This window comes from Orcinus orca, chromosome 7 (assembly GCF_937001465.1).
Source record: "Orcinus orca chromosome 7, mOrcOrc1.1, whole genome shotgun sequence".
Taxonomy (NCBI): domain Eukaryota; kingdom Metazoa; phylum Chordata; class Mammalia; order Artiodactyla; family Delphinidae; genus Orcinus; species Orcinus orca.
In genome coordinates, this window is record NC_064565.1 from 59,538,436 (window position 1) to 59,565,658 (window position 27,223).

At 39.1% G+C, this 27,223-nt stretch overlaps 1 protein-coding gene across 2 annotated transcripts in view; it reads right to left on the bottom strand.

Annotated features, from left to right (window-relative positions):
- The window catches only part of TLK1 (tousled like kinase 1), a 209,805-nt gene that overhangs the window by 174,534 nt on the left and 8,048 nt on the right, over positions 1-27,223 (bottom strand). Inside the window, exon 1 of one of the 2 annotated variants that reach the window (XM_049712257.1) lies at positions 19,247-19,266. The exons of the other annotated variant lie outside the window; for it this stretch is intronic. The gene's annotated coding sequence lies outside the window, so the exon portion shown is untranslated. Of the gene's footprint in view, positions 1-19,246; positions 19,267-27,223 lie in introns of those variants that run through there. 2 annotated transcript variants of the gene reach the window in all.

A 27,223-nucleotide genomic window follows, 5' to 3' on the forward strand; every position in this document is an offset into this window, starting at 1 on the left:
TGGTTATCTTTTAACTTTGTAAATTTCTTGTGGTACTTTTCACTTTACAGATGTTTTGAATATTTATTGGGTCAAGTCTGATAGTTTTATTTACGACCTCTGGATTTCTTATCCTATCCAGGAAGGTCTTCCTAATTTAAAGATATCCTCCTGTGGTTTCTTCTAATACTTTGGTAGTTTTGTTTATTTTTATGTTTAGATCTTTAATCCATAAGTAATTTATTCTTTGTTTATGGTGTGAGGTAGAGATCTAAATTGACATTTTTCACCTGTGATAGGCAGAATAATGGCCCATAAGAGAGGTCTATACTTTAAACTTCAGAACCTGTAAATGTCACCTGATATGACAAAAGAGATTTTGCAGATGTGATTGAGGTTATGGAATTTGAAATGAGGAGATTATCCTGTGTCATCCAGGTGAGCCCAATCTAACCATATGAGTCCTTAAAATTGGAGAACCTTTCCTGGCTGTGGTCAGAAGGAAATGTGACCATAGAAGAATGGCTAGAGGGAATTCCCTGGCAGTCCAGTGGTTAGGACTTCACGCTTTCACTGATGAGGGCCTGGGTTCAATCCCTGGTCAGGGAACTAAGATCCTGCAAGCTGCACAGCATGGCCAAAAAAAAAAAAAAAAACAGGTGGGGGGAGGGGGAAGAAAGAAAAAGAGTGGTTAGAATGGTTAGAAAAACCGCATTGTTGCTGGCTTTGGAGATGGAAGGGAGGCCAAAGAATGAGGATGGCTTCTAGAAACGGAAAAGACAAGGAAATAAATTCTCACCTATAGCCTCCAGGAAGGAATGCAATCTTGCCGACACATTGATTTTAGCCTAGTGAGCCCCATGTCAGACTTCTGACCCAAGGAACTGTAAGATTATGAATTTGTATTTAAGCCACCAGGTTTTTGGTAATTTGTTAATTGGAAAACTAATATACCCCTCTAACCAACACTTTTTTTTTTTTATCAAATATTCCATCTTGTTTCTAGTAAATTAAAATGCCATCTTTATATAATTCCCAGGCACATGCTGGTTTCTGAACTCTCTATTCCGATCCGTTGATCAGAATGGATCTCTTTTCCTGATCCATAATCATATTGCTTAATTACTGTTACTTTATAATTTTTTTATATTTAATGTCTTAAATCCTTCCTCTCCTTTTTTTTTTTCTTTTTTTTGCGGTACGCGGGCCTCTCACTGTTGTGGCCTCTCCCGTTGCGGAGCACAGGCTCCGGACGCGCAGGCTCAGCGGCCATGGCTCATGGGCCCAGCCGCTCCGCGGCATGTGGGATCTTCCCGGACCGGGGCACGAACCCGTGTCCCCTGTATCGACAGGCGGACTCTCAACCACTGTGCCACCAGGGAAGCCCCTTCCTCTCAATTCCCACTCCTACCTCTCTATTTAGGACCTCTTCATTTCTCTCCTCTTTCCTGACATCTTAACCACTCTGTCTCTGGTTTCTCCCTCCTCCAGTTCATTTTCCACTCTATTGTTAGAATGATTTGAAATGCAATTATCCTCAGACTTCTATCCTTTATGCCAGTATCCTCAGACTTCTATCTTTTAAGTCCTTCACAGCCATCCTTCATCTCCAATTCAAAGTCCAAATTCCTTAGTATGGTACATAGAAGTGTTAGGAAAAATGATGCTGCCTATCTCACCAGTGTCATCTCCTGCCCTTCCCTAATAGACACCAAAGAACTTGAAGCTCGCAGAATGCACCACACTGAATCCTTTGTAGCTTGGATATGTTACTGCAACTGCCCAGAGTATCTTCCATTCCTCCTCCAAGCCAATGAGCACTACACATTCAAAACTCAGATAAAACATCAGATTCCCTCAGCAAACTTGCCACATTCCTCATTGTGAGACTGAGCTAGTGCCCTTCCTTTGCATTCCCATAGCCTCATAAGTATACCCCTTCTAGCATGCACTTATATGTTTGTACTGCAATTGTTGGTTCACTTGCCTCCCTACCTTACTAGATACTGAACTCCTTAAAGTCAGGAATTGCCTTTCATTTCTATACCCACAGTACTTAAAACAGAGTGCTAACAACATTGTAATAATAACGAATATGAAAAACAATGAAATAAGTGGTACCTGTTATTAAAACCTGGGTTAAGTGCTTTTCATAATTCAATAACTACGAAGTGTCAGCTCATAATTTTGTGTTTTGTGGAACTGTTTTTAACTAAAAGTAATATTATCCAGCTTGTTCACTCATCTTATTCACAAGGCTTGGCTACAAGTGACTTTGGGTTGTTTCCAAAGGAAGAAAGTTTCTTCTGTTGAACAAATTCAAAAGAACATGACTCAGGCTCTAAAAGTAATCCAGAAGAGAATTTCTAAAATATTTTGAGTAGGCATGGTATTATTGGATTGTTTCGGTAGGAATAACACTTAAACACCTGTGAGAACCACCAGATTCATTTAGGTGCCCCTCCTGTGTGCTCCCATACAGATGAACACAAATAGCTAGCCTAGCACATATCATATGGAAGTAATGTACAGTCATCCCTTGGTACCTTGGTACCCTTGCTATTGGTTCCATGACTCCTGTGGATACCAAAATGTGCAGATGCTCAAGTCTCATATAAAATTGCATTGGACAGTCGGCCCTTGGTATCCCCAGTTTCACATTCATGGATTCAACCTTGAATATCTTTCTACCAGTGGTTTTCAATCAGGAGGATAATACAGCTCCCTCCTCCCCATAGGGAGTTTAGGGAAATTTTTGATTGTCCTAATTATGAGGCGGGGGGGGGGGGGTTGGGGGGTGCCCCTGTCATTTAGTGGCTTAGGAGCCAGAGATGCTAAATATCTTACAATGTGCAGGACAGTCCTGCGTGACAAAGAATTATCCTGCAAGTAAGTGTTCACTAAACTTACTGTGGTAATCATTTCATGATGTATGTAAGTCAAATCATCCCTCTCTACACCTAAACTTATACAGTGCTATATGTCAATTAAATACCAATAAAACTGGAAGAAAAAAATATCCTCCCCAAATTGCCCATAGTGACCCATTAAGAAGCTGACTTTTTTTTTTTTTAAATCTTTGACGTCCCATTGGCTTGGAAAGCCCAGAAATAAAAGTCACTCTGAACTGAAACTGCAATGGGATGGGGGCAGGAATACTTAGCCATAGTCTGTAAGTTATATGGACTTAAATAATCAGTCCGTTAATTTGTGATCACCTTTCATAATTACTTCTATATTTCTCTCATATAATTGATGAAACATGAATGATTAGAGAATAAAGTCATTAAATTCAGCTATTTCTTTTTTCTTTTTTTGGTTGGTTCAGTTAAGGTTAATTCTAATCGAAATAGCAAGAAAAAAAAAAGTTAATCTTCGGTACTTTCTTCCATCAATCCACCCGTCTCTAGGAGTCTCCTTCATATTTTGGCATCCACCTCCAAAAGCCTCCCCAATTTGGCAGCAATCTAGGAAACAGACATCTTGGCCTGGACTATGTACACCTGATAACACCATTCCTTCAGGGTCCAAGGTCTTAATTGTTTGAGCTGATAATTCAGGTAGCTCTCAGATAATAGTTTCTACATTATATCGAAATTCCCTTCCGGTTTTAACATTCTATGATTCAATACCATTAAAAATCTACAATATTTTCACAAGTCCTTTCTAAATTTACTCATGACACTAAGCTATTTATCAGTGTTAACAGTTTTTACAAGAATAGTGCCAGTGCCATGAGTTGAAGTGCAAGAGAGAATTTTAAAAGGAGAAGGGAGCACAAGACCGTTTCAGCCAAATGGGAGATATTTTTTGAACTGCTGGATTTTGGGTTCCTCTAATCACGATTTTTAGGAAAGCAGCTTGCCACCATTCCCTAGATCCATTCCTAGTTTTTATTTTATTTTTTTTTTAAGATTTCTTTTATAATGTGGACTATTTTTAAAGTCTTTATTGCATTTGTTACAATATTGCTTCTGTTTTATGTTTTGTTTTGTTTCGTTTTGTGGCTGCAAGGCATGTGAGATCTTAGCTTCCCAACCAGGGATCGAACCTGCACCCCCTGCGTTGGAAGGCGAAGTCTTAACCACTAAACTACCAGGGAAGTCCCCGTTCCTAGTTTTTAAAACAGCATTGTTTATTGCTTGCTTCTGCTAAAATGTCAACTTCATAGGAGCAAGAACACTGTCAGCTTTATTTGTACTGCATCCCCAGCACCCAGAACCGTATCTATTTTATGGAGGCGCTCATTAAATATTTGTTGAATGAAAAAGTTATTTACTATAAGTAGAGATTTAATCATTTACCAATACAAGAATACAGTGATATTCTAAAACAAAAGGAAACTTCACTTTTAGAGGAGATTACATGACATATTGTGAACCCTGTACTGAAATGCAAAGTCATGGGAGGGGAGAGAAGCAGGAACCATCCATATGCATAACATGAAATATAAAAGCAGATATCACTGAATTATAAGGAGCACTTAACCATGGTGCAAAGGTCAAGTGAAATTCATTTATCCCTATGTTCAATTTAGGTGAAGAATATCTGGTAGGTTCTCAGCAAAAATAAGATCAATTTTAATGTATTACCCTGAAAAGCCCAAAGTCCACTAGTTTAAGCAATAATTCTGGACACACTTAAAATATAATTTTACAAGATCCTAATATGCACGTTAAGACCAAAGCAAAATACTTCACAGAAATAATGTTTAATACTTTACTGAGGACATACAAAGAAATTACAACAAACTCATTTACCTCATCTACGTTTAGTAGGAACCAGCAATTATTTCCATTTTACAAAAGGACAAAATAAAGATAAATGAAATGTAAGTCAACCATGAAAATCATCTTAAATCAATACCACATCCTAAGTGAAATTTCCATGCAGCAAGATAATATTGAGGGAATTCAAATAAAACTGAAAAAAATCAACTCAAATATTGATAGTATAATCTTAAAACTTCAAATATTCCTGACTTTAAAATGTCAATGAGAAGCATGGGAAAGACTTGTGAAAACACTGTGCATTTTTCATTGCATAGGCAACCAATTTTTTAAATGTTCCAAGTCCCACAGAGGGTTGCAAAAGAAATTCTGTCTCCTGGATCCTTAATTCAAAGTCAATACCAAGGGAAGCATTTTAATTTGTGATTGCATTCAGCAGCAAGTAACAGAAAACATGACAAGTTTTTTTCATGTACCAACAAGCTTGAAGGTAGAGAGTGACCTCAGGTTAGGAACCTTATATCTTTCTGCACCTCCATCTTAGCATATAGTTTTGCCTTCATGTTTTTATTTTGTGGTCACAAGATGGCTGCTCTACCTCCAGCATTGCACATGAGCTCCAAGTAGGAAGAAAATGACAAAGGCAAAAGGCATATGCCATCTAAAACTTGGAAAGAGATTTATCAGAAGCCTCTATTCAGTGAATTTTTGCTAAGGTTTCATTGACCAGAACTTGTCTCACATGGCCACTCCAAGCTGCAAGGAAAGTGGTGAAAGGTACTGTTTCGCTGGCATTATGCCACACTCTTCATTTCTATAGGATTTATACATAGTAAGCTGTTCCAAGTTAATGTAGTATTGACTATCCAACTGGGGGGTCCTGAGTAAGAAAGGGTGTGAAACTCAGAGGCAAATTTACCCTGATGCTAATGAAGCTTAAACTCAGCTTCCCTCACGTATACAGATCCCTCCAAGACCCTGGGAGAAGTGCTGGAAATATGTTCACAAAGTCATAAATGTTTGTAAAATTTGTACACTTAAGATTGCAATTAATTAATACTGCTGTTCTTTTCTACTCTGACTTTCCCACCCCTCAGGACACAATGTAAGTGTTGTTGGTGTGGCCATGGGTATTTGGAGGATCAAGCTAAGGGGAAGCTAAATTGAGGACACATTCAGTTTGAATTTAGTGGATTATATTAAGGAGGGTCACAGGTGCTTCAATGTATAGTTGAGTTACTGCCAGCCATCAAAGTGTAGGAATCATTTTCAGGAATACTCCTGCTGCCCACTGTGCTAACTCACCTGGCACCATGATGGGAAGGTAAGGGCTCAACATAAAGGTCATTAGTAAGCCACTACAAGAGGACATTGGTGACAAACTATTCAACAAATGTCTTCAACTCAAAGAGTTACATTAATTACTGACAAGAAAATTTGAAATGCTAAGTCTCATATATGAAAGACACTAGGTAAAAGTTTGCCAAAATTTGAAAATAATCCTAAAACTCTACATGCCATTTCCAATAAGTTGTGATGCTGAAAGAAACTCTTCTAAATGATCAATAGCAAAAACAAAATTCAAACTTATTAGAGGAAAGCCTGGATTACCTTTCTATTCTATATACAATGTAATTTCAAAATTTGAAAGCTTCATATGAAGAGACAAATAACAAAGATGCAGCAAAAAATATTTTTAAAAAATAGAGGTGTGTTAGGCAGTTAATAAAATGTGTGTTGTTTTTCTGGGTTTTGTGATATTCATGGTTTTCGCCAGTTTTAAAATTTTAATTTGTTGTGATTCCTTTCTTCATTTTAAATAGTCACTTTTGTTCCTAATTTTGTATTTTATTTCTCTTAACAAGTTCCCCCAACCTGCAAGTTGGGTAATTTTCAAGCTCCATAGAACCTGGTTCTGCCCTTGTGCCTTGGGACCCCAGTGAGTCCCCTAACAAGAAACACTCCCTAAGGCCTTCCAAATTTACCTCCACATCCACTTTGGGAAGAAAGTGTAAGGAGAGTGCCATTCTCCTAAGTCAGAACTGGAGCTGGCCAGAGGTGCCTACTTGAAGTGTCCTTTCCCCTGAGCTGCACGCTGAATTCACTTAGCCTTCTTAGATGAAGGTCACCGTCAGGCATCTCACAGCAGCCAGGAGACGGCCACAAGAAAAAACAAAAGGGAAATAAGTTTTAAATTCTCTTACTCCTCCCAGTGAAAACTAAACCCCTTGGTCCCACTTAGGGACTCCATTTTGTCACTAACCCATATTGGCATTCTTTCTAGCTGGATGTAAGAAGGGGTTCACCCAGCATGGCCAACACACTTCCCTGAGGGTGTCTTGTGAAACAGCAGTCTAACAAATCTCCGCTCCTTCGTATTACAGAATATAAAACAGAAATAGGGACTTGCCTGGTGGCACAGTGGTTAAGAATCCGCCTGCCAGTGCAGGGAACACAGGTTCAAGCCCTGGTCCGGGAAGATCCCACATACCACGGAGCAACTAAGCCCGTGTGCCACAACTACTGAAGCCCACGCGCCTAGAGCCCGTGCTCTGCAACAAGCAGAAGACACTGCAATGAGAAGCCTGAGCACCGCAACAAAAAAAGTAGCCACCGCTCGCCTCAACTAGAGAAAACCCACGTGCAGAAATGAAGACCCAATGCAGCTGAAAAAAAAAACAAACAAACAGAAAAAAAACAGAAATAGACCCACAGACATAGAAAATGAACTTATGGTAACCAAAGGGGGAAGTTGGCAGAGGGGCGGCGGGCAGGAGAGGGATAAATTAGGAGTTCGGGATTAACATATACACACTATTATATATAAAATAGATGACCAACAAGGACCTACTGTATAGCACAGGGAACTCCACTCAATATTTTGTAATAACCTACAAGAGAAAAGAACCTGAAAAAGAATATATATATATGTATATATTCACATATATATCTAGCTGAATCACTTTGCTGTACACTTGAAACTAACACGACATTGCAAATCAACTCTACTTCAATTAAAAATAAATAAATAAAAAATAAATTGGGGGAATGCTGCATACTAGAATCTTCTCTAAAGAGTCCCAGGGCACACTAGCATCTTCAGAGCTTTCAGAAGTACAGAAGTGAGTTGACTTTGATTCCACATTTTCTAATCTAATTTGTCCATAGGATCCTTTTTACCCCAGAATACACCTTGAGAATTTTTGCTCTAAATACATGTACAAACAGTAGTACTATTATTATTATATTCATAACATAAGTGGCAAGCCTCCAAAGGGCATTTGGGTTTTAAAGAGCTCTTGGTAACAAAAGAAAGCAATCTGTAACACTGGACTTCAAGGGGTCATGGCCACAAGATCAGAGATAGTTTAAGACAATGTTAGGGGACATGTTTCAAATCCCAACATCTTGATAGTTGTTGTTCTAGCCATTCATAAGACTGGTCTTGAGCCTGTTCACAAAAGAGAAGATTTATGATGCAGGATGTTGTTACTTGATTATGTTTCCATGCTATTATACTCAGATTTAGAATTAGTTGCCTAATGGATCAATAATACTTTAACACATGAACTTGTTAGTTTTTAGTTACAGAATCTATAGAATGATTAAGATGTAAAGCGTGCTAATTTTCCTTGGTTAATAATAAAGCCAATTTAAACTGCTATGAGAAATTTTGTTTAAATTTGCTCTTTAACACATTCTGCTCAGGTACAAACTTGTACAGTATTGGTAACCACACATTTGGTAAAAGAAGGAAATCTGTGAGCTCAGCCATACGCTAAGATAAATCAAGTACGTGAAGCCAGTAGCCATGCTTAGAAAAATCAATACGAGGAGTGAATGAATGAAAGGCCTAATTTAGGGGGAATGGACTCACTACCACTAGGACTTCATAAACCTAACCAAAACCCTTGTGTCTTCAATGATATAAAATACATCTCCATGGTGACTTTTAATTTTTTGTTTGGTTTTATTATTTATTTATTGGTTTAATAATGCAATTGCCCTGGTCACGGCATGTCTGGATCTTTTTTCCCTCTTGTGCCAAAAGCAAATGGTTTACATGCCAGTGTGTCATGGATATAGTTGGGGCTCTGCATTGATGAAATGTATTTCTTTAATTTCTCTTCATATTAATCTGCAAACACAATGCTCAGGAAATGTAGGAAAATGAACCTCTTCTATTAGGGCTACCATATATAGTTGTGCAGGTTGTGGACTGTACAACAGTCCACAAAAGTTGATGGTTCATTATGTAATTTTAGGTTCCACATTCTTTATTACGGAATAAACTAAATTTTTGTGGTTGAGAAAAAAGTTCAGTGAAATAAAATTTGAATAAAATTAGAAGTGAAAGCCATTGTATTTATTTTCCATTGAGAGGAAAAAATCCATTTGTTTAATATTAGAAAAAAAGAGAGGAGATTGAAGTGCAAGGCTCTTGGCAACCACTATGTGAATCATTATTCTGCTCATTCTTTGCTCCTTTTCTAACATACCCTTTTCCTCAATCAGTTCAAAATGCAGAATGTCTGTGTCTGGCAAGTGGAGTCAGCAGCGAAATTTCTCTGAGATGCATTTTTATATATTTGCTGTCAGTAGAGATGAAACTAGTGAAATTCTTCCAGCCCTCACCACTGAAGACATGAAATACTCTTCACAACCCCAAACACCCTTTTCCCAACAAGATAACATCAGGCACTAAGAAGAAGACAGTACCTGAACAAGATCTATAGTCTATCATTTTCCAGGGGGCAATAATTAAATATATCCTCATGTTTTGCTCCTGAAATTACACATATAGTCCCTGAATAATCAATACTGTTTATTTTGTGTGCTATCGTCGTCTTCTTAGATCTCTTTTTGGTTGAACGTATGGATAAAAACCTAAAAATGATTGCTCTTGTAAGATTTTCTGTTGAGATCCCAACTGGCTCAAAGGCATCGTAGCTGCTTTAAGTGAGATGTGGTGGGGCTTTTCATTTTGTTTAAACGTAATACAGACAGTTGTCTCTTCCTTATTAGAAAACATCAAATCCAGGAGGATTTTTTTTTAATGATCTCAAAAATTGACATATATATGCCAGTATTACATATATAATCATATATATATAATATAGGGCAGCCAAGTAACTGTCAATTTATATATATGTATATATGTATATATATCTCCTCAGGTGCATGGACAGAGGTTGTAGAGAACTAAGGCGAGGGGAATGGATTTCCTCTCTGTAGGTTGAGTGAGGGCATCCCTTTAATCGGCTCTAAGAGACTAAGCGGCTGGCAGTTGAAATACAAAAAAGGTATGCGAGGAAGGAAGTAGTCTGGAGGTCATTATCAGCCTGGTTTTAAGAGAGACTTCACAATGAGTTGAAAAAGAAAGTTTAAGGACCTCCCTGGTGGCGCAGTAGTTAAGAATCCACTTTCAAATGCAGGGGACACGGGTTCGAGTTCCTGGTCTGGGAAGATCCCACATGCCGCAGAGCAACTAATCACGTGAACCACAACTACTGAGCCTGTGCTCTAGAGTCCGTGAGCCACAACTACTGAGCCTGTGTGCCACAACTACTGAAGCCCGCACGCCTAGAGTTCGTGCTCCGCCACAAGAGAGAAGCCACCGCGCGCACCACAATGAAGAGTAGCCCCCGCTCGCCACAACTAGAGAAAGGCTGCGTGCAGCAACGCAGCCAAAAATAAATAAATTAATTAATTAATTAATTTTAAAAAGTCACCCAACCATACGTTCTTGAAAAAAAAAAGAAAATGTAAAACTGGAATTGGGGTAGGGAGTGGGTGGTGGGACTCTGCCTGATCAAACTAAAGCATTAGTGAAAAAAATAACAAATTCAACCTGTATGAATGAATAGGTCTCCAAAAACTTACTTGGTGAGATTATTTAATGTTTTGCTTTGTTAAAACTTCTTTTCATAGTCTCTTTCAAAGTAGTGAAATATGGCTAGAATCTGCATCTCAAGTAAATCATAATTTGGGTCTTTAGTTAGACTAGAAAAAACTAAATGTTCCTTTCCTCCTGTAAGCGGGAGACCCTACTTTCAGGAAGAATATCTGTGAAGAAAAAACAGACTCAGAGTAGTATACTTTGAAATCTGACTTCTACAAAGTGATAACATTGTTGTAATAGTGTTATAAAGTGTTTAACTGTATGGTTTAATGGGGGGGGAAGTGGATGAGATGATATATGATAAATGTCTAGGTTTTTAGCAAAGAACTCATACTTTAAATCTTCTTATACTTAAGAGTTAATCTCTGAATATGAGAAGATTTCTTAGTTAAAAGTGACAGAGAAAAAATATTTATGGAAAAGGAAACTGGTTAAATAACATTTTCCTTTAAATAGCATTTTGAAAAAAACTTCATGATAACAGTCCGGAGCTACAGGCACAAATATTAAACATTCAATAGGATTTAATGTGGTGCTTTCAAAGTTTTATCAAGAGACTACCTGCAACAGACTCACTGGGAGGGTTTACTAAAATGCAGATTCCTGGGCCCCACTCCATACTTTTAAAATTGGGGGAGATGAGAACTCCAGAATCCGAATTTCAACTAATACCCTCACATGACTCCTAAGAACACTAAGCTATGAGAACCACAGCACCCAGGTTTCTTGTGGGTAGAATACCTACAATGTACCCATTTTTGTACCCTCAGTACCTAGCATCCTTCCTGGCCCAGAGCAGATGTTCAGTAAATGTTTACTTAAGCAACTTGTGTAGGGGAGATGGTCTTTCTCCTCTAATCATAGCGTTATAAGTCCAGGTATTTACTTAAGGAAAGTATTCGTCTATGTCCTATAATTACCAGGAGAAAACAAGTACAAAAGAAAAAAGTGAAACCCAAAGGACATGGGCTGGAGAACTGGAAATACATTATAAATGTATTTGACATGCATATTTAATGTGTGATATAAATGCATAAGCTCAATTAATGTGCTATAAAGGTGTCAGCTCAATTAATTAAAGCACGAAACTTTTCTGCTCAGAGGCACCATTTAAGAAACAGGGCTTCCCTGGTGGCGCAATGGTTGAGAGTCCGCCTGCTGATGCAGGGGATACGGGTTCGTGTCCCGGTCCGGGAAGATCCCACATGCCGCGGAGCGGCTAGGCCCGTGAGCCATGGCCGCTGAGCCTGCGCATCCGGAGCCTGTTGCTCTGCAACAGGAGAGGCCACAACAGTGAGAGGCCCGCGTACCGCAAAAAAAAAAAAAAGAAATAGCAATGGGGGCTTCCCTGGTGACACAGTGGTTAAGAATCCGCCTGCCAATGCAGGGGACACAGGTTCGAACTCTGGTCCGGGAAGATCCCACATACCGCAAAGCAACTAAGCCCATGTGCCACAACTACTGAGCCTGCGCTCTAGAGCCCACAAGCCTAGAGCCTGTGCTCCACAACAAGAGAAGCCACTGAAATGAGAAGCCCGCACGCCACAACCAAGGGTAGCCCTCACCGCAACTAGAGAAAGCCCGTGCGCGGCAATGAAGACCCAACGCAGCCAAAAATAAATAAATAAATAAATATAAATTTATTAAAAAAAAAAACTGTTTATAAAAAAAAAGAAATAGCAATGGATCAACATAGCCCAACATCTCAATTGCAAAAAATATGTAAAATATCTGCCTCTTATGATGAGTAGGATAATTTTCAATATAAAAATTAACACATTTAAAACTGCAATGGAAAGATCCTGGAATGAGTGTGCCAAAGTCGAGGATTGGAATGGCTTTGGATAGGATATATAAAAGGGCCATTAAAACGATTCAATTAGCAGGTTGTGAGACAGCTGGGCAGGATGGAGTTGGTGGTTGGGTTGGCGGTAATGAGAATGGGAAGTTAGACCAGTATCCAAACATGTACCAGAAGTAGGTCTGATTGACTGAAGGATGGAAATGAGAAATTATTGCAAATGCCCTTAAAACCTGCATGATCAGAAAAACGTGAACCTAATATACTTATCCTCCCATCTACAAAAGAAAACATTTGCCTATTTTAGCTCTTTTCTGATTACAACTTAAAGTCTTTCCTATCTATTTACCTACTGATCAATTTTAAAATAAATTTATAGCACACTTCTGCAGTTAAGGAATTTATTTAAAAGATTAAAATGAACAAAGCATGGCTCTGATAGCGCCAGAATCAACCTTTTTTGGTAATATGTAATGTGATTAAAAAATAAAAATCAAGTCCTGTCCATCCAGTAAGTTTCCAATGAAAGGGTCATGTACCCATTTTTCAAAACAATGGAAGGATTGCTTTTTTTTTAAAAGGTTATCTGTAACTAAGTTATTTGCTACTTGGAACTATTTGTCTTAGAAGTAGTGTTATGCTAGTCATGTGTCCCTTTTAGATTAGTTTTCTACGCTAGCCCACAAAATCATGCCAGGGTCACTCTGAACTCAGAAGTCCCAGAAGTAGTGAGTCTTCCTGAGCCCTGAGATCTGAAACCCAGAGTCACTCTGAAGTTGGAAGTATCCCTCGCCAGTGGGTCTTCCGGGAGGTATGTGTTGGGGTGTGGCACAGTCAAAGCGGTAGATCCAGCGGTCCTCTTTGTTGGGGAAAAACTTCCCTGCCGTGGGAAGGTTCATCTCGTAAATTCAAAATTTGGAGGTTTCAGAGCCTGATCTATTGAAAAGGTTCTAAAAGGCAGAAGTCATGGAATATGAGGTTTGGTATTTTCATGTCTTCATCATACAGAATACCAGTGAACAAGTAACCTGAGATTTTGTTGATATTTCAGACAGAGCAAGTCTAACGGGGGAAAAAAAAGCTATCCCACAAAGGGTAATTAGCAATCGCCAAGTAGATGGCACACCTTTGACACAGCTTACAATAATGGCTCATGGACTCCCTTTTCCTTGAAAACGTGGGAACCACTAGTATTAAAGTGGGAGACTGTAAAGAGGCCAACATGGCAAAAGATTTTTCCCTTAATTAAATCAGAACCAATACTAGTAGAAAATAAAGCCCCATTGAAATATACAAATAAGCGTATTGCTTCCTTGAAAAACATGATAGAAATAGAAATTGTGGGTTTTTCATTTTCCCCTCCCACCAAAATGCTATTTCTCAGCATTCCACAGTTATATTACATTATTTTAAGTGTGTTTCAGTGTATCCTTCAGGTGTTTCTTTTGCCATCCCATATCCTGGGCTGTTAAATTTCAGGTAAGTGATACCTTTGCACACAGGAGTTTTAAATTTTGGTCTGTGTAGCAATAATGATTTAGGTTTACCTTTATCATATGACTATCAGGAAATGGTTCTTTTCTCTGCATACCATTGGGATGACTTACATAGCCCACATTTTACAACCTTGGTGTGATGTATTGGGATCCGTAAAGGTAGGCTTGATTGCTAGTTTTAAAAATCCATGGACCTCCAGGTTAAGAACCCATTCTTAGAGGGTTTTTTAAACTCTCCATTGCAAAATTTACTAAAACAGCTATTTGATGTAGTGTTAATATTGTTAATCTTCCAATTAACTTCACTAAACTTTGAGGAATAAAGCTAGTGCTTTTTCCATTGTAAAAGTAATTTTAGGAGAAATAGGTCCTCTCATACCCTACTGTTGAAAGTGTAAATTTTAAAAACATCTTAATTGTGGTAAGATACACTTAACATAAAACTTACTATCTTAACTATTTTTAAGTGTAAGTTTCAGTAGTGTTAAACACATTCACATTGTTATGTAACCAATCTCCAGAATACTTTTTATCTTGCAAAAATAAAACTCTATACCCATTGAACAACACTTCATTCCCCCCATCCCCAACCCCTGGCAACCACCATTCTACTGTCTAGCTCTATGAATTTGACTAATTTAGGTAACTCATATAAGTGGATTCATACAATACTTGTCTTTTTGAGGCTAGCTTATGTCACTTAGCATAATGTCCTCAAGATTCATCCATGTTGTAACATGTGTCAGAATTTCCTTCTTTTAGAGGCTGAATAATATACCATTTTAATGTATATATCACATTTTGTTTATCCATTCATCTGTCAGTGGACACTGGGGTTGCTTCCTCCTTTTGGCCATTGTGAATAATGCTGCTATGAGCATGAGTGTGGAGAGTGAAAGCTTACACAAAATTTCTTGGAGGAAATTTAGCCATGTCAATAAAGTTACTGTGGATTGGCGATTGATGACCTAAATAAGGATTATAAAAGAAAGGATGAGGGGCTTCCCTGGTGAGGCAGTGGTTGAGAGTCCGCCTGCCGTTGCAGGGGACACGGGTTCGTGCCCCGGTCCGGGAAGATCCCACATGCCGCGGAGTGGCTGGGCCCGTGAGCCATGGCCGCTGAGCCTGCGCATCCAGAGCCTGTGCTCTGCAACAGGAGAGGCCACAACAGTGAGAGGCCCGTGTACCAAAAAAAAAAAAAAAAAAAAGAATAGTTAAAAGAGAGGATGATAAAATTATGGTTAAGTGAGGGGTTAAACGTTTAAATAGGTATGTTGTATAGAAAACAAATTAAAAATTTGTGTATTGGATCAGAATTTTGAAGGATTTAGGGTTAGATTGGAATATTACTGTTAAAGTAGATAAATTAATGTAAACTCGAGCTTTTCTAGAGAAATACCTTTTCCAGCTCTGCATTAAGGTGGCCTAGCAGTGTTATCATCCCGGCTACACCAGGACAACATGAAATGATATAATTTGTAACCTGAGCATGTACCCAGATTTTGGTCTTTAATTCTAGCAGCCGTTACAAGTAGCTAATTTCATGTCCTACAACAGGGAGAAAAATCAACATAGGCTTAATATATCTTAATGTTTTCAGAAAGCAAGGATGTTGGGCTTCCCTGGTGGCACAATGGTTGAGAATCTGCCTGCCAATGCAGGGGACACGGGTTCGAGCCCTGGTCTGGAAAGATCCCACATGTCGCGGAGCAACTAGGCCCGTGAGCCACAACTACTGAGCCTGCGCGTCTGGAGCTTGTGCTCCACAACAAGAGAGGCCGCGACAGTGAGAGGCCCGCGCACCGCGATGAAGAGTGGCCCCACTCACTGCAACCAGAGAAAGCCCTCACACAGAAACGAAGACCCAACACCACCAAAAATAAATAAATAAAATTTTTTAAAAAAAAGGAAAGCAAGGATGTTTTTTAATAGTCACTGCAATGTTGAAAGGACAACGGAGCCAACTTAAAGTTAGTCCTGGTTAACTTACCTCAATTTGAAATGTCAAAAAAAAAAACAAGATAATTATGGCTAATTGAAATGAGTTGCATCTGTGAAAATCCATGAGTCTGTAATGGTGCTCAAAAAAGAAAAATCTACATATATTGTATAAAAGGAAACAGTGACCTAAGTATGGCAAATAGAATATGCTTAATTTTTAAAATGTATTTAATTAATTGTATTTAAGTAAGTGTATGTAAATGTATTTTTAATAAATAGGGAAATGACATTTGTGGATGTCTTATTTTTTCTGTTAAATATATCACAATTAATAAATTATAGATACATATTTATGATTCTAAGATAGTGCTTTATTTTTTGCATTTTAATATGTCTGAAATTGTGCTTCTACAGTGGATGGCCTTTTCAGTTGCTGTTGGTGAAGAGCTGTATGTTCATACTTGGTCAGAGCTGTTTATAATGTTTTCACTTCAGTTGAGTAATGTGCATTGTTGGTATTTTACAGGTTGAATTTAACCACCATTTGAAATGTCTTTTAAAATGTTTCTACTGTAATTTTGGCATTGAAATGAAGTATTGTGTACACAGAGAGGCAGTGAAACAGAGCAATGGAATGTGCCTTTGATATTAGTGAAGGCTTCATCTTCTGAGGAATGTCAACATATTTTCCATATTTTCTTTCAATGCAACAACTATGTGCTTTATGGAAACTGAGAAAGAGAGATACCCACACGTAGATGAAGCTATGTTATACTTTGTCATTAGGATACATACAAAAAGATTCTTATTACTCAACAAAAAATACAACTGAAGGCAGGAAAAATTGCCAAATCCCTTGTAATAATTTCAGAACAATGAGAGGCTAGTTTAACTGATTACTAAAGTCATGCAAGACTATTGTTAAGGCATTGTGTCATAGTTTAATTAGGTTTTTCCTTCTTATATAAAGGAAGGTATATAAAGGAATATAAAATAATGGAGCAGCTGACAGTAGCATCTTATGCTTGATAAAGTATGGTGTGCATTTTTTTCTCTATTTGATTAAGAAGGGAAAGAAAAAGTTATGGAACTCTTATATAGCCAAATAATAATGGAAAAAAGGAGGAACTCTACAAGGATAGGAAGAACGAGGAAAGAGAGTCCAAGAGAGGGTGGAAAGATGGTGGATTAGACACGTGTTCCAAAGAGGCAGGTGGGGGCTTCCCTGGTGGCTCAGTGGTTAAGAATCCGCCTGCCAATGCAGGGGATATGGGCTCGAGCCCTGGTCTGGGAAGATCGCACATGCTGTGGAGCAATTAACCTGTGCTCCACAACTACTGAGCCTGTGTTCTAGAGCCCGTGAGCCACAGCTACTGAGCCCCCGTGCCACAACTACTGAAGCCTGTGCGCCTAGAGCCCATGCTCCACAACGAAGGGTAGCCCCTGCTCACCACAGCTAGAGAAAGCCCGCACATAGCAACGAAGACGGAACACAGTCAAAAATAAATAAGTTACATAAATAAATGTATTTTTAAAAAATAGGAGAATTGTAAAATAAATTATGATGTGTCTATGACAGAATACTATATAGTGATTAAAAATGATGTTGTAGGTATATAAATTCATGGAGAAATGTTAAAAATATATACAATGGGTAAGAAAAGCAGGTTTTGAAAAGGTAATAATGTAGGATCCTATAATTTGAAGAATTATATTCACTTCTTTTGTATAGCTTCCTAAAGGTAGAATAACTCAGTAAAGTGTCCTTTTTCAAAGTCTATTTGTTTAAGTCGTAATCTGCAGTAATCTCAGAGCATTACTATATTTGAAGGGACTTTAAAGAGGTAAAGTTAAGTTAAAATGAGGTCATTAAAGTGGGCCCTAATCCAATATGACCTGTCCTTATAAGAAGAGGAAATTTGGACACAGATACATACAAAAGGAAGATCATGTGAAGACACAAAAAGATGGTCATCTGCAATTTAAGTCCTCTGTACTTCTAGCATGTAGCTTCCCAACTGTAATAAACATTATAAATCCATTCTGTCCTCATCATTTTTATCATCAAGGAGCGAGGCCTCAGAAGAAACCAACCCTGCCTATACCTTGATCTTGGACTTCTAGCTTCCAGAATTGTAAGAAAATAAATTTCTGTTGTTTAAGCTACCCAATCTGTGGTTTGTTGTGGTAGCCCTAGCAAATGAATATACTATTGATCCACCTTCTCAAATTTTTCAGGAGCTTGTACCACGAGTGATGTATGAGAATACCTGTTTCATACCTTCTACTAGCTAATTAGTCAGCCAAACTATAGTATCATATCCTAGTTTGCATTTCTTTGCATTTTCCTTATGTTAAAAAGTTGTATGACTCTTCTGAATTTGGATGTCATTATACTGCCATGATCGGTGAAGCAATTGATTACTCTTAGATGAATAAAGCTGAGCCGGCGACCAAGGTGTGTATTCACTGGGCCCCTCTGAAGGGGGAATCAGTTATCATGTCACCCACACTTTCACCGTCAATATCGCACCCCCTGTGTGTGTGACAGCCCTGGCTATAGGGCTGTTCCCCACCATTCCTCCTCTTACCACCCCTTCAGGCCTCACCATGACTACTGTTTTTCCAGTTTTAACACCAGTTCTCCCAGAAACCACACCCAGGCAAGTATGTGGGACAGGCAAGTATTTCAATCCCAGAAATAATCAGAAAAATCTCCATAGTGAGCACATCTAATGGGCTGAGCACCACAGTAAACAAAGACAATTTCCCTGTGCAAAACCTAAGTAAAACAAAACAAACAAAACCCCCCCAAAACCCAGTCTTAAAGCGCAGGGATACTTTGGACCCTGAAGTTATTTGCCTTGTATTGCAACATCCTTATATCTGAACCACCTAGTGACTAAACTAGGATGCTTTACAAGGGAAAACTTGCTAGCTAATTAAATTAGGGCAAGGTTAATTCATAGAGAATGCCATGAAATGTGAAGGAAATAGGCTTTTCTGACTGTTACCAGCAGGAGAATGGAAGCTGCATTTGAACCTGAATACATCCCAGAGGCTGAGAGTAACTTCACCCAGCAGGTGTGTACAGCTGGGTGGACCAGGGAGAGCAGTTATGAGCCGGCAGCCCAGAAGGTAGTTCTAAAGATACGTCTACTTATCTCATAAGATGTCTGCGGCGACCTCCTTTGGGCACATGAAAACCTTCCTTCTGGTTGATTTCTCTACTTCCTGCCCCATGTTACATTCTTAGAAACTGAAAAGTGCTCTGAAGACAGATGCTCGACAACTCAGAGAACTCGAATCTTACATGACTGTCACTGTCCATAACATGGTACATATTGCTGTAGAAACTTCATGCAATAAAATTTTAAAATATCATTTTGTTACTTACCTGGCTTACTTTCTATAACAGATTTTGGTGGTAGGAAGTCTTTTGGTTTTCACCACGAGTTATTTCAAACCGTTTGCCATGGTAAATTCACTTCCTCTTCCTTTTCTTGCATAAACTTACCTAAGGTGCCACAGTGTGGTTACCCCACATTCAAATACACCAGAAATATAACTATAATACTTCATTGATGTGCACACCAAAGCTTAATTTTTCAATGCTATTTTCTACTGACAACTCTCAGTCTAATATTCTACACCATAAATATGTTTGGTGATATCTGAGTTAAATGGACACTCCTTCTCCCTTTCCTCTCAGTTTAAAGCCTGACTAACAAGCCTTGCCAGTTTGGAACTCCAGAAATTGATTAGCATCTGCATAAGTGCAGCCTGGCCAGTCCAACAGTCGTGTTTTATCATAGAAAAACATTCCAGATTCCCTCCCCCCCATCCACTCCTCCTTAGGCTGACTTTTTGCCACTTGAACCAAACATCTCCAAATTTCCTGAGATCTCTTGGGTTGATATTATCTTTATATCTTATAATAAGTCCTGATGTTTGATTCCATCGTATCTTTCTTGCCTGGGTAAGTTAATATGGTTCCCTCAAGCATATAAGAGACATCCTATTACACTTCCTTTATCAACGTCAGTGTGGTCTAAGGGAGAAGGATTCTGAACCAGGGGACAGAAGATTTCAGTTCCAGCACCAGCTCTTTTTATAACTGGTTATGTGACCTCGGAAAAGCAATTTAAGTCCTCCGTGCTTCTAGCATGTGGTTTCCCAACTGTAATAAATATTATAAATCCATTCTGTCCTCATCATTTTTATCATCAAAGAACATTTATCAAATGCCTACTTGGTGATGGCACCTTGCAGGGTGAGGCAGGCAGGCAGTCAGTGCCCCTGGTATTCAGAGGTCTAAAGCAGAGACTGAGCCTCATAGGAGCATTTGATCACAAAATTTTACTGCTCTTTGGAGAAATAAGAGGAAAACACACAGTAGAAAAAAAAAAGTTTTTAAGGTAAATGTATTTAATATTTTAAAAAATCTGTCTTTTATCTAAAGATTAAATCTAATATATTTTTGGTATAAAAAGTCATCTCTTTTATGAAACACGTCATCTCTTTTATGAAATTATGGTCATGGTAAATGTTACCTTCTAAAACTGTTCTCACCAAAATAAAAAATTTTGCTTTTTAAAATATTTTATCTCCAAAAGTTTTTACTAATGGGGGAATTTCAAATCTGAGATCTGGCTGGGCCATATATCCCTTGAGAAAGGGTTTTCATCCCACCTCTAGAAGCCATCTTCCACTTGGAGACTCTGTGGTGTGTAGTTCTAGAACATTCTGAGTTGGTAGTGTCTGGGCAAGCGGGAACCTAGTGCCCCTACTGCCTGTGTGGTGTGGGTAAGCCCTTTAGTCCCTCTGCACCTTAAGCTTCTCATCTGTAAAATGGGGTTGAGAGAGGTCACCTTTTATCCTAATGGGTGACAAAGACTCTCTTCTTGGCCTAACTCTAGTCTGGTTCCTCTAAACTCTCAAGGCCCTGACCTCAGGCTCTGTCCTTGAGACATTAGTCCAGTTTTAGCAAGAATCCTGCTGGGTCAGTTTAGTGGAAAATCCCGCACCCTTGATATCTGATCAAATTCCTCATCCCCCACTCTTAATATCTTATCACCCTGGCTTGCCTTCAGCAAGAATCCTGTTGAGTAAGTCTAGCAACAATCCCACTGGCTTTGATATTTTATCTTAGTAATTTTCCATACACTGATCCCCATCCTGCTCTTTGGCTATAAATCTCCACTTGTCCTTGCTGTGTTAGGAGTTGAGCCAGATCTCTCTCCCCTCCAACACACCCCATTGTGGTAGTCCCCTTGAATAAAGTCTTCCTTTTAACAAGTATCACAAATAACTTTTTCTTTAACATAGGACACCTGAGAATGACATGTGTATTTGCATAGCTCTCTGGGCCCCATTCCCTGGGCACTAATTGTATACAACTTCACCCCTCTCACTCTCCCTTGATAAAGCACACCTGGATGCCAAGTGAGTTAAATTAATTCCATTTTAACAGTGGTTCTCAAACTGGAGTGTGCATCAGAATAACCTCTAGCACTGGTTTATCACAGGTTGCCCCACCCTAGAGTTGCTGATTCAGTAGGTCTGGGGTAGGACTTGAAAATTTACGTTTCTGTTGAATTCCCAAGTGATGCTGCTACTCTTGCTGGTGGTCCTGGAACCACACTCTGAAAACCATTGTAGGGTAAGAACTTTGAATCCAATAGAATTTAGTGATCAACCAATCATTCACAAACTGTACTCTTATTATTTGTAATAAATTACTTTCTATACTTTGGTTTATCTGCTGAATTAGCGACCTCCAAGGACCGTCCATCTAAACAATTCTTTGCTGTTTGAGGCAAGACAATGGGTCTCGATTCAGTTGAAGCCTGACTCCCTCTGCAATCATATCCTCTTTCAACTCTTTCCAGTACCCCACCCACCCCACCTACCTAAAGATTCTAACACTCAGTGTTGTAGGGACCAAGGAGGGCACACCGTGTCTTGGTTTCCTGCATAAAAATGGAGTGCTCTTCTCCAGGTCTTGTCAGCTGTAAGGAGAATCTTCTATTTTCCTCTGGGATCTAACTAAGGGGATCAAATCTACATTCTGGCTCTCCTGAGGGTGGAGGGAGGTCATTCCAGGCCCAGTAAATGCTGCAATTTGCTTTTAAGAATGTCCAAGAGAGGCACCACGGTGATATATTGCTTTTTCTCTGATATAGCCTACAGGTCATTTTAAGTTGAAATCCAAAAGGAACCAAAGAAAATACACACACACACACACACACACACACACACACACACACACGTGTGTATATATATATATGTATGTTTTCCTAATAGTGACATGTTGTCTGTGAAATATTTTAATGAATTTTTCCTCAGAGGTTGGTGGTCTAAAAGAAAGAAGAAATATTTCTCTGGGAATTTTGGAAGTCTACTGGAAGTCTGCCAGAAGCCAGGGAAGACAGCTTAGCATTACAGGGAGTGAGAAGTACACTGGGCAGCTGACCCTTCACTCCAGGTCCAGTGTCTTTTAGAAGGAGGCTCTGGTAGGTGCATTCACACAATGGAACGCTTTATCCCCTCAGGCTTTTTTACAACAAACCACCACCATGCCTTTCTAACGAGAATTAATTATAAGAGTAGTCAACTCATGGTAGCTCATTTTTAATTAAAAAAGCTAACATGTATCACGGTTCTCTACGTGGCAGGCATTATTACAAGGACTTTCTTGGTATTAATTCCTTTAGTCTTTACAACAATCCCATAAGTACTATTATTATCATCATGTTATAGACAAGGAAACCGAGGCACAAAGAATTAAGTTGCCCAAGGTCACACCACTTATTAAGAGGTAAAGGTAGGATTCAAACCAACTCTGGCCCCGGAGTCGCATTTTATGCTGGTTTTTTTTTTTTTTTTTTAATAGAGGATAACAGGGCTTCCCTGGTGGTGCAGTGGTTGAGAGTCCACCTGCCGATGCAAGGGACATCGGTTTGTGCCCCGGTCCGGGAAGATCCCACATGCTGCAGAGCGGCTAGGCCTGTGAGCCATGGCCGCTGAGCCTGCACGTCTGGAGCCTGTGCTCCATGACAGGAGAGGCCACAACAGTGAGAGGCCCGCGTGATGAAAAAAAAATAGAGGACAACAACCTTGCAGATTAATCAAATCCATGATTCAATGCTTTATTGAACCACTCAACCATCAGAAATTGTACTGGGTTAAATCGTGTCCAACCTCCCTCCTCCCCGCTGTGAAGATCTCCAAGTCCTAACCTACCGTACTCCGGAATGTGACCTTTAGAAATAGGGTAGTTGCAGATGTAATTAGTTACAATGAGGTCACACTGCAGTAGGGTTGGCCCCTAATCCAATATGACTGGTGTGCTTATAAGAAGATGGCCATTTGTAGAAGACCTTAATAGACATCTCTCTAAAGAAAACATACAGATGTCCAGTAGGCACATGAAAAGATGCTCAACATCACTAATTATTAGATAAATGCAAATCAAAACTACAATGAGGTATCACCTCACACCAGTTAGAATGGGCATCATCAGAAAATCTACAAACAACAAATGCTGGAGAGGGTGTGGAGAAAAGGGAACCCTCTTGCACTGTTGGTGGGAATGTAAATTGATACAGCCACTATGTAGAACAGTATGGAGGTTCCTTAAAAAACGAAAAATAGAATGACCATATGACCCAGCCATCCCACTACTGGGCATATACCCAGACAAAACTATAATTCAAAAAGATACACGCACCCCAGTGGTCATAACAGCACTGTTCACAATAGCCAGAACACGGAAACAACCTAAATGTCCATCAATGGATGAACAGATAAAGAAGATATGGTACATATATACAATGGACTACTACTCAGCCATAAAAAAGAATAAAATAATGTCATTTGCAGCAACATGGATGCAACTAGAGATTATCATACTAAGTGAAATGAGTCAGAAAGAGAAAGACAAATAACATATAATATCACTTATATGTGGAGTCTAAAATATGGTACAAATGAACCTATCTACAAAACAGAAACAGACTCATAGACAAAGAACAGACTTGTGGTTGCCAAGGGGGAGGAGGAATGGGGGAGGGATGGAGTGGGAGTTTAGGGTTAGCAGATGCAAAGTATTACATATAGAATGGATAAACAACAAGGTCCTACTGTATAGCACAGGGAACTATATTCAATATCCTGTGATAAACCATAATGGAAAAGAATATTAAAAAAGAATGTCTATGTTTGTATAACAGAGTCACTTTGCTGTACAGCAGAGAGTGTCACAACATTGTAAATCAACTCTACTTCAATTAAAAAAAAAGAAAAATAAAAAAAAAAGAAGATGGCCATTTGAAGACAGAGACCCACAGAGCTAACACCATGTTGGAGTTAGGCAGCTGTGAGCCAAGCAGCACCATAGATTGCCAGCAAACCATCCGAAGCTAGGAAGAGGCAAGGAAGGAGTGCCCCTCTAGCCCTCCAAGGAAGGTTTCAGAGAAAATGTGGCTCTGCCAACCAACACCTTGATTTCAGACATCTAAACTCCAGGACTATGGAGATGATAAACGTTTGTTATTTTAAACTCCCACTTTGTGGCATTTTCTTATGTTAATAAATGTTGTGGACTGAATGAATTCTTCCAGCATTTACTAAGGGACTACTCTTTGCCAAGACTATCTAAAAATGGGGCAACAAGTCTTAAAAATCAAGAGTAGACAGTGAATAACATCCCCCCCCCTCAAATTTACAGATGATAAATATTAGCCACCAAGGTGTCTTCCAGAATCCCTAACACAAACATGACTGTGTTAAGAGTTACTTTCTGGGCCCTCCTGTTCCATTAATCTATTTTCCAGTAATGCTTCACCTCTTTTCCAGTTCCTTGCCCCGCTCTGGTGGAGGTGCTAAAGAATGTAGAAAGGTATGAAAAGCAGACGGCAGGAGGGAGAAGCACAACTCCCAAAGCTGATCATGAGAGCCTACACACCACTATCAAACTGTAGAAAAAGCACTCTGAACACATTTCAGATGTTAGTATCTAATGAAGGCTTATCAAGGTACTTTAAAAAAGGTTTGCCCAAAGACAACGAATGAAACGATTATTCTGAGAGTAAATTTATTGAACATGTTGAGTGAAAAGAGCAAAGAAAAGTATATGTCATATAGTCTCATTTTTATAAAACAATGATAAAAATTCCTGTGTACATATGTGTGTGCAAAACTGTTTATGTACAGTTATGTATATCTGAGATTGTATGAACATGGAGAAAGAGGTGAAAGTATACTGTATTAGTTTCCTATGGTTGCTATAACAAACTGCCACAAACTTGGTGCCCTGAAACAACAGAGAGTAGTTAAATTCACACAGATGGAAAGTAGAATGGTGGTTTTCAGTTACTGGCGAGAAACGGGGAGGGGGAGTTGTTACTGAATGGGTAAAGACCTTCAGTTTTGCAGGATGAAAATAGTTCTGGGAATTAGTTGCACAACAGTGTAAACACACTTAACATTAAACGTACATTTAAAAATAGTTAAGATGATAAATTTTACATTCTGTATATCTTACCACAGTTTTTAAAAAAGCTTTACACTCTTCAGATAAGTATTATTTTTAACCCTATTTTGGAGGAAATGAGGCACTGGAACTTGCCCAAGATCACAATCATAGTAAATGGTAGAGCTGGGATTCAAATCCAGGACAATATGACTCTAAAGACCTTCCTCCTAAACACTATGATGTATCAAAGATAACCTAAATGGGAGGGAAGTCCAAAAGGGAGGGGATATCCGTATGTGTATGGCTGATTCATTTTGTTGTGCAGTGGAGGCTAACACAACATTGTTAAACAACCACACTCCAGTACAAATTAATAAAAAAAAATTTTTCAAATAAAAAGAAAAAAGACACTCCCCCCCCCCCCCCAAAAAAAACAAAGTCATTCTCTTATGGTTCTGAAGGTCAGAAGTCTGCCATCAGCTTCTCTGGGCCAAAATTAAGGTACTGGGTGGGCTGCACTCCCTCTGGAATCTCTAGGGGAGAATCTATTCCTTACCTCTTCCAGGTCCTGCTTGTTGCTGGTGTTCCCTGACTTATGGCTGCATCACTCCAATTTCTGCCTCTGTGGTCATATTGTCTTCTCCTCTCCTGTGTGTCAAATCTCCCTCTGCTTCTCTCTTATAAGATCCTTGTGATTGTATTTAGGGCACTCCTGGATGATCCAGGATAATCTTCTATTTCAATATTCTTAATTTAATCACATCCGCAAAGATCCCTTTTCCATATAAGATGACACAGGTTCCAGGAATTAGAATCTGCTATCTTTTGAGAACCATTCTTCAGCCCACCACAGATACAAGGGGAGGAGCAGAATGGTAGCCAGTCTTCAAGATGAGCCCCAGTGATCCTTTCCTTTTGATATTTGTGCCTTTTTGTAGTCTCTTCCCACACTGAATGAGGGCAGTCTATGGGTCCAACATGAGGTGGAGAATTGACAGTGTACGATTTCCAGGCTAAGTCACAAAGGGCATTGTAGTTTCTGCTTTGCTCTCTTGGATAGACTGCTCTGAGGGAGACCAGCCATCATGTGAGGACACCCAAGCAGTGCTGTGGAGAGGCCCATATGCAGAGGAACTGAGGCCTCCCAGCAACAACGAGCACCATGTTGCCAACTATACGAGTGTGCCACCTTGGAAGTAGATCCTTGAGCCCCAGACAAGTCTTGAATAATGACGGCATTCTCAGAACTGCCCAACTACCCAGCCAAATTTTCCTGACCCACAAAAAGGTATGAGAGATAATAATGCTTATTGCTGTTTTAATTGTGGGGTAATTTGTAGCAATAGATAGTCCCTATGGGAAAAGGAGAAACCAAGCCAAAAAACCAAGTAAACAAAACTATACTGAAAGAAATCCCTCTTTCTACCCCTGCATTTAAGTAAAATTATATATTAAAAAAATTCCACAGAGAATATTTTGGGCTCATATGATATTCATCTCTGAGAATAAGAAATGGATTTGAGCGACATACAGCATTTTACATTCTCAGGAGCAGAGGGGAAAGAGCGTGAAGTTTTGTTGTAGTTACTCTGCATCTTCTATACTGAGGAGTATAATTAGTATCTGTTGTTATTGCTTACCCTGTATCCATTCTCCTTCTTTCTAGCAATAGGGCTCCACTTTTCCTCTAGGGAACTACTCTGGAAGAACATAAAGGAGCAAGAGAACGAAAAAAGAGCCTATTTGAAGGCAGAATTGATTGAAAAATAAATAAACAAAGGAAGCCTCTGGATGCTCTGCTTATAACTTCAATAATCCGTGTAGGTCATATATTTAAAGGTGTACCTAGTTATGTGTGTGTGATGCCAATGCACTCCTCTTCTAAACCTCATAAAC